Here is an 8,203-nt window from a genome sequence, read left to right on the forward strand (position 1 = left end):
TGTTTTTTTTTTTTTTTTTTTTTTTACAGCTACGGAGACAGCTCAAGGGTGCAATGAAAAAAAATTAACAAAAAAGGCCCGCTACTTACTGCTCCAGAACAGAGGTTAAAGGAGTGTTCAAAATCAGAGGTCAATTTCGGGAGGAGAGGTGTCCTGATACCCTCCTCTTGGGAGTTCAAGTCATAGGCAGGAGGAAATACAGATGAAGGAAGATTGTTCCAGAGTTTACCAGCGTGAGGGATGAAAGAGTGAAGATGCTGGTTAACTCTTGCATAAGGGGTTTGGACAGTATAGGGATGAGCATGAGTAGAAAGTCTTGTGCAGCGGGGCCGCGGGAGGGGGGGAGGCATGCAGTTAGCAAGTTCAGAAGAGCAGTCAGCATGAAAATATCGATAGAAGATAGAAAGAGAGGCAACATGGCGGCGGAATTTGAGAGGTAGAAGACTATCAGTATGAGGAGGAGAGCTGATGAGACGAAGAGCCTTTGATTCCACTCTGTCAAAGAGAGCTGTGTGAGTGGACCACCCCACACATGAGATGCATACTCCATACGAGGGCGGACAAGGCCCCTGTAAATGGACAGCAACTGTGCGGGGGAGAAGAACTGGCGGAGACGATACAGAACGCCCAGCCTCGAGGAAGCTGATTTAGTAAGAGATGAGATATGAAGTTTCCAGTTGAGATTTTGAGTTAAGGATAGGCTGAGGATGTTTAGTGTTGAGGAAGGTGATAGCTGGGTGTTGTCAAAGAATAGGGGATAGTTGTTTGGAAGATTGTGTCGAGTGGATAGGTGGAGAAACTGTGTTTTTGAGGTGTTGAAGGACACCAGGTTCCTCTTGCCCCAATCGGAAATAATAGTAAGGTCTGAGGCTAAGCGTTCTGTTGCCTCCAGCCTTGAGTCGTTAAGTTTCTGTAGGGTGGGTCTTCTATTAAAAGAAGTTGAGTAATGCAGAGTGGAATCATCGGCATAGGAATGGATAGGACAGTTCGTTTTGGAAAGATCATCAATGAACAACAGAAAGAGAGTGGGAGATAGGACAGAACCCTGTGGGACTCCACTGTTAATAGGTTTAGGGGAAGAACAGTGACCGTCTACCACAGCAGAAATAGAACGGTCAGAAAGGAAACTGGAGATGAAGGTACAGAGAGAAGGATAGAAACCGTAGGAGGGTAGTTTGGAAAGCAAGGATTTGTGCCAGACCCTATCAAAAGCTTTTGATATGTCTAGCGCAGTAGCAAAGGTTTCACCGAAATGGCTAAGAGAGGATGACCAAGAGTCAGTTAGGAAGGCAAGGAGATCACCAGTAGAACGCCCCTTGCGGAACCCATACTGGCGATCAGATAGAAGGTCAGAAGTGGAAAGGTGCTTTTGAATCTTCCGGTTAAGGATTGATTCAAAAGCTTTAGAGACAAGAAAGTAAAGCTATAGGACGGTAGTTTGAGGGATTGGATCGGTCACCCTTCTTAGGCACAGGCTGTATGAAGGCATACTTCCAGCAGGAAGGAAAGGTAGATGTTGACAGGCAGAGGCGAAAGAGTTTGACCAGGCAGGGTGACAGCACGGAGGCACAGTTTTTAAGGACAATAGGAGGCACTCAATCAGGTCCATAAGCCTTCTGAGAGTTGAGGCCAGAGAGGGCATAGAAAACATCATTCTTAAGAATTTTAATAACAGGCATAAAGGAGTCAGAGGGGGGATGAGTAGGAGGAATATGCCCAGAATCGTCCAGAGTGGAGTTGTTACAGAAAGTTTGAGTGAAGAGTTCAGCCTTAGAGATAGATGAGATGGCGATGCTGCTGTTAGGGTTGAGGAGAAGAGGGAAAGAGGAAAAAAGTGAAGTTGGAGGAGATATTTTCGGCTAGGTGCCAGAAATCTCTGGAAGAATTAGAGAAAGCAAGGTTTTGACATTTACTATTGATGAAAGAGTTTTTGGTTAGTCGGAGAATAGATTTGGCACGATTCCGGGCAGAAATGCAAAGTTCATAATTAGCATTAGTTTGAAGGCTCTGGTACCTTTCGTGAGCTGCCTCTCTATCATTGACAGCACGAGAATAAGCGTGATTAAACCAAGGCTTTTTAGCGTGAGGAGTAGAGAAAGAACGAGGAATGTATGCCTCCATTCCAGAGACAATCACCTCTGTGATGCGCTGGGCACACACAGAGGGGTCTCTATCCTGGAAGCAATAATCATTCCACGGGAAATCGGAAAAGTACACCCTCAGGTCGTCCCACCGAGCTGAAGCAAAATGCCAGAAGCATCGCCTCTTCGGTGGGTCCAGAGGGTGTACAGGAGCAATAGGACAGGATGCAGAAATAAGATTGTGATCGGAGGAGCCCAACAGAGAGAACAGTTTGACAGAATAAGCAGAAGGGTTTGAGGTAAGGAAGAGGTCTAGAATGTTGGGCCGATCTCCAAGACGGTCGGGAATACGTGTAGGGTGCTGGACCAACTGCTCTAGGTCGTTGAGGATAGCAAAGTTGTAGGCTTGTTCACCAGGATGGTCAGTGAAAGAGGATGATTACCCTTAAGAATGAATAGTTTTACACATTCTTGGCATGTTTATTTTTTTCCACCAGTGTGTGTAAATGTGTGTTTGTCATGATTATCCTTCCAAATGAATAGTTTTACACATTCTTGGCATTCATATTTTTTCCTTAGTGTATGTAACTGTAAAGCTGTGATGTTTGAGACAATGCCTTGATTTTAACCCTTTTACACATGACAGAAAGGACACAGTAATACATGGAGGGTGACACAGGACTGGGAGAAGACAGCCGTGAGCTGTACCAAGATGGTCAAGGGGAGCTATGGTGAGAGGGGAAGGAAGACACAGTAATACATGGAGGGTGACACAGGGCTGGGAGAAGACAGCCGTGAGCTAAAACAAGAAGTGGGTCTTCATGTGTTTGGCAATGTCCTCCTTCATCTTAAAGAGCTTTCCACAAACATCACACTTGAACTCTCTGAGGCCAGAGTGCCTGAAGACGTGTTTGTTAAGTACTGACTTCAAACTGAACCTCCTCCCACACTCTTCACACTCATAGTTCTTCACACCAGTGTGTGTAAGGGTGTGTCTATCAAGGTTACCCTTCTGGATGAATTTTTTCCCACATTCCTTACATTCATAGTTCTTCACACCAGTGTGTGTAAGGGTGTGTCTATCAAGGTTACCCTTCTGGATGAATTTTTTCCCACATTCCTTACATTCATAGTTCTTCACACCAGTGTGTGTAAGGGCGTGTGTATCAAGGTTATCCTTCCGGATGATTTTTTTCCCACATTCCTTACATTCATAGTTCTTTACACCAGTGTGTGTAAGGGTGTGTTTAACAAGGGAACCCTTCTTGCTAAATTTTTTCCCACATTCCTTACATTCATAGTTCTTCACACCAGTGTGTGTAAGGGTGTGTCTATCAAGGTGACTCTTCAGGATGAATTTTTTCCCACATTCCTTACATTCATAGTTCTTTACACCAGTGTGTGTAAGGGTGTGATATTTCAGGCCTCCCCTTGAGGTGAATTCTTTTCCACACTCCAGACACACAAACTTCCTCTCTCCTTTGTTGCTGGAGTTGCCAGCAGCAAGTTGCTTCATCTTTTGACCACAGACCACCCTGTTCCCTGCAGCAGTCTGCTCCTGCTTGTCCTGACCACTCATACTGCTGTCCAGCCCTGCAGCCTCCTGCCAGCACACCTGCTGTCCAGCCCTGCAGCCTCCTGCCAACACACCTGCTGTCCAGCCCTGTAGCCTCCTGCCAGCACACCTGCTGTCCAGCCCTGCAGCCTCCTGCCAGCACACCTGCTGTCCAGCCCTGCAGCCTCCTGCCAGCACACCTGCTGTCCAGCCCTGCAGCCTCCTGCCAGCACACCTGTTGCAGGGAGTCAGTCCGCTGGTCTTGCAGAAACCCCTAGGGATGTTGTTATCCTTGTTGTTGAAGGGCTGTGTTGGCCCAGCAGACCTAATGAGGCTGTAGGGAGATGCGGCTGATTACTCCGTTTTGGATGTTGATGCAGATGAAAAGCTTAAAGCCTTGCAGTGGCAACTCCTAGATGCAGAAGTTGAGCTCTACCTAACCTTTGCAGTGACAGCTCTTGAAGTATTTAGATGTAGATGCAGAGCTCCACCCAACCTTTCCAGCAGCAGCTCCTTAAGTTTTTAGATAGAGATGCAGAGCTCTACCTAAGCTTTGCAGCACCAAAGCTCCTGAAGTATTCAGATGTAGGTAAGCAGCGGCAGAGCCTGTCTATCCCTCTTCTTCAGCTAGTGTAGAAGAGTCTGGGGGCAAAGGCTTCTTTTTCTGGGCTTTAGGAGGCTGGGGAGGTCATCCAGAGACCCGAAGGTGTATGTTGCTCAAGACTGTTTGTGCTGCCCACCATGATATGCCTCTGGAGGTGGGACTGGATCCTGCTGAGCCGGCCACACTCCTGCAAGAGGGTTGTTGCCAGGGTATTATATCCTTAGAGTTCACTTCAAAGATTAAAGTTTTCTGCACCTCACTAAGCTTACCATCCTGTGACGCCTGGTGTGTATGACAACCCTCACAAAGTGAAAGCAGGCAAATGCTCATAACACAACGGTGAAGTGAAGGACTTTGATTGTTTTATCAGTAATTGTTTCTGTGGTCGTGTCTAGCCTAGGTTACGGTATCATATGTAGCATTTTTTCAGGATGGTTATTAATGGAGGGGCAGCTTGGGGAATATTGAGTATGTCATTATTTATTGAGCATACTGGAAGGCGATAGTTTTTAATTAGCGCCAATAGGTCTGGTCAGGGCAGTTAAGGTAGTGCTCTGCTACTGGTAACATGTAACCCAGTACAACCAGCCGCATGGTCGGGTAGTCGGCGACTAAACCGGCAACCCCACAGTGAGGAGGGTGTGCTGGACCCCCAGGTGGATGAAAGACAAGACCATGCTAAGGGCAGATGAACTCATGTTTATCAGTCAATGGCCATTCAGTCCCTGCCATGGGTGAAATAGCGCCACTGTTGTCAATGGCGGCGGGGGAGGCTACGCTCATCCCCACATTCCTCAGACATTCTTCAAAGCACATCAAAGTATTCAGAAAGTAAGTTGTTGGAGAAATCTTGTGACCTTTAATTTACCAAAGAATGGATAAGAAGATTTGTGAGGGAAATGATGAAAATACTCACTAAAAACACCATAAAGTATTCAGAAAGTAAGTTGTTGGAGAAATCTTGTGACCTCTAATTTCCCAAAGGTGAATAAATAGAAGATTTGTGAGGGAAATGATGAAAATACTCTAAAAACACTTCAAAGTGTTCAGTAAGTAGGTTGGAGAAATCTTGTGACCTTTAATTTACCAAAGAATGGATAAATAGAAGATCTGTGAGGGAAATGATGAAAATACTCACTAAAAACACATCAAAGTATTCAGAAAGTAAGTTGTTGGAGAAATCTTGTGACCTTTAATTTACCAAAGAATGGATAAATAGAAGATTTGTGAGGGAAATGATGAAAATACTCTCAAAAACACATCAAAGTATTCAGTAAGTAGGTTGGAGAAATCTTGTGACCTTTAATTTACCAAAGAATGGATAAAGAGAAGATCTGTGAGGGAAATGATGAAAATACTCCCTAAAAACACATCAAAGTATTCAGTTAGTAAGTTGTTGGAGAAATCTTGTGACCTTTAATTTACCAAAGAATGGATAAGAAGATTTGTGAGGGAAATGATGAAAATACTCACTAAAAACACCATAAAGTATTCAGAAAGTAAGTTGTTGGAGAAATCTTGTGACCTCTAATTTCCCAAAGGTGAATAAATAGAAGATTTGCGAGGGAATTGATGTAAATATCCTGTAAAATGAATCAAACTATGTCAGAAAATAAGTCTGGAGGGAGAAAACTTTGCAAGACCGAACACTTACCGCTGAATGCTGGAGGCGATGGCTGGGCGGAGCAGTGCTCTCACTTTTGTCAGATGGGAATACCTTGAAATTTTTCCAAAATTACCTTGAATGCAACAAAATTACCTTGATATAAAATTTTTCATATATACTTAATAAATTACAGTAAAAAGGGGAAAAGCATTGAAAATTTTCAAATAATCCTTTCATATAGTACCTATATTTTCTAAGTAGCATCATACAAAAATTAAGGAAATTAACATAATATTTATATTCTTATGAAAATATATATATATATATATATATATATATATATATATATATATATATATATATATATATATATATATATATATATATATATATATATATATATATGCAGTAAAATAAACGGGATATAAGCACCTTTAAAAAATAAACATCTTATCAGTAGCTACATCATCGGTTTGCCATGACACTTTGAGTTACCACTTGATATCCTGAGTTAAATTCCTCATCACTGTAGATCCCTCTGAGTCTGTAACTAGACCTAGATTTTATGTCTATGCAATACTTCTGAAGAAATATGAAAGAAACATGAAAAATCAGTTCACGTCAAAAAATTAACAAAAAATAAAATAAATACAATAATATTAATAAATAAATAACGAAATAATACCGACTTCTCTCAAGGCCAGACTAAAGAAAGTTCCTAGGAACAGGCGTCAGAAATAACTTAAGGTAGGCCCTAGGGCCTAGACCTATAAGAACACATGAAATAACGAGCCTAACTTAAGCCAGTGTTTTTCAACTTTTGATGGTCCATGGCCCTCTAAATGAGTTGCTAGCTTAACACGCATGCCCCCCTAACCTTAAAAGATAAAAAAAGGTGTTTTACTCAGTCTACAATTATAAATAAAAATGCATAAGTCTGGCTGATCCAGCAACATCCTTGGACCCAACTCTATGAAAAGATAGTGTGACCGTACCTTTACCTGACTGTAAAATGAGTCTGGGAAACCAAGTAAGATTAGTAAACTGTCTCGCCCAAAAGACAAAACAGTACATGTATATGGCCTCCCAGGGATGAGGACATACTGGGCATACCCAAACCACAAAGCAAAAAATAAGTAAATAAATAAATAAAAATAAATAAATAAATAAATAATATCCTAGATAAGCCACTTAACAATGTGCATTCCAAGCTTCTGCATTCTGAATCACAGTTTTTCGGTGTCTGCTCATGGCCCCCCAGTGGAAGGCCAGTGGCCTCCTTGAGGGGCCATGGGCCCAGTTGAAACACTGGCCCTAAACAATAAAATATTCAAACTCTCATATGATAGCTCAGTTTACATGTTACACGGCAGGCTTAGAGTGCACCAGAATGGATGTATTGTTCTGTTTAAAGTCTTGAAGAGATATACCAGATGAACAATATTCATTAACATCATTGATTACTGTTTACCTTCATTAGAGCTAGTCCTGTCAGTCAGCTGATCAAGCACCGCGCGGCCCGGGCCGTGCCGCCAGCTACGTCAGGGGTGCCAACTATACCAATTTGCCCAGAAACAGTATTACCAATATCGTTTTGCTACCAGCCATTAAAAATACAAATTTCGGCAAATTTCACACGGTCCTTTTTGAGTTTTTATATATATAAAAAAAAAATCTATATATGTATGTACCCAAAATTTGCCTGAATTACCTTGCACTTTTCTTCATATTACCTTGAAATTACCTTGAAAATACTTGTACCTTGAAAATTACCTTGAAAGACCCTCGTTTACCCAATTCAAGGTAATTAGTTAGGGAGTCTGGGGTGGCGCTGATGTATGGTGCAGGAGGAGGCGCTAGAGTGTGTCAGGATGCACGGGACACCATGGACGCTGGAGGTCTGGGGTTGGTATTCTCTCTCTGATGTTTCCGCCTCTCACGTCAACTATTTACAAAGGCTGGAAAGGAGATTGATCAGGTTCTAATAAGTGTTTTTTGAAGTTCATGGTACAGAAGAAGGCTCATACTACCACCAGGGTCATAAGAGTACCCTGGAAATGCACCAAACTCCTATGAAAGCCTTGCCAATAATGTGACTTTGTATGCCGGAATGTTTAAAAATACTACAATTAGTTTGAGTAGTTTTAATTTGTGTGTGTGTGTGTGTGTGTGTGTGTATGTGTGTGTGTGTGTGTAAAACTCCAGAAGTACACCCACTGGACCACCAACCAACTGTGACAACAACCAATGGCGCCGCGTCAAGCATATCACATATTTATCGAAGCTACTAAAATAAGTGAATCTAACCAAACCAAACTCAACCTGTATCTCCAGTGTTTCAAGGGGCTTCATCAACG

The 8,203-nt window shown here is 42.5% G+C and overlaps 1 long non-coding RNA gene across 1 annotated transcript; it reads right to left on the reverse strand.

The window, feature by feature from the left end:
- Window positions 1–4,278: 4,278 nt before the first annotated feature.
- On the reverse strand, window positions 4,279–7,438 carry LOC126984651 (uncharacterized). Its single transcript, XR_007737239.1, has 3 exons — window positions 7,318–7,438; window positions 5,895–5,957; window positions 4,279–4,427 (listed from the first exon to the last, which is right to left on the reverse strand). It is a non-coding gene; the product is annotated as an uncharacterized LOC126984651 (long non-coding RNA).
- Window positions 7,439–8,203: the final 765 nt, after the last annotated feature.

This window comes from Eriocheir sinensis, chromosome 57 (genome assembly GCF_024679095.1).
Source record: "Eriocheir sinensis breed Jianghai 21 chromosome 57, ASM2467909v1, whole genome shotgun sequence".
Classification (NCBI taxonomy): Eukaryota; Metazoa; Arthropoda; class Malacostraca; order Decapoda; family Varunidae; genus Eriocheir; species Eriocheir sinensis.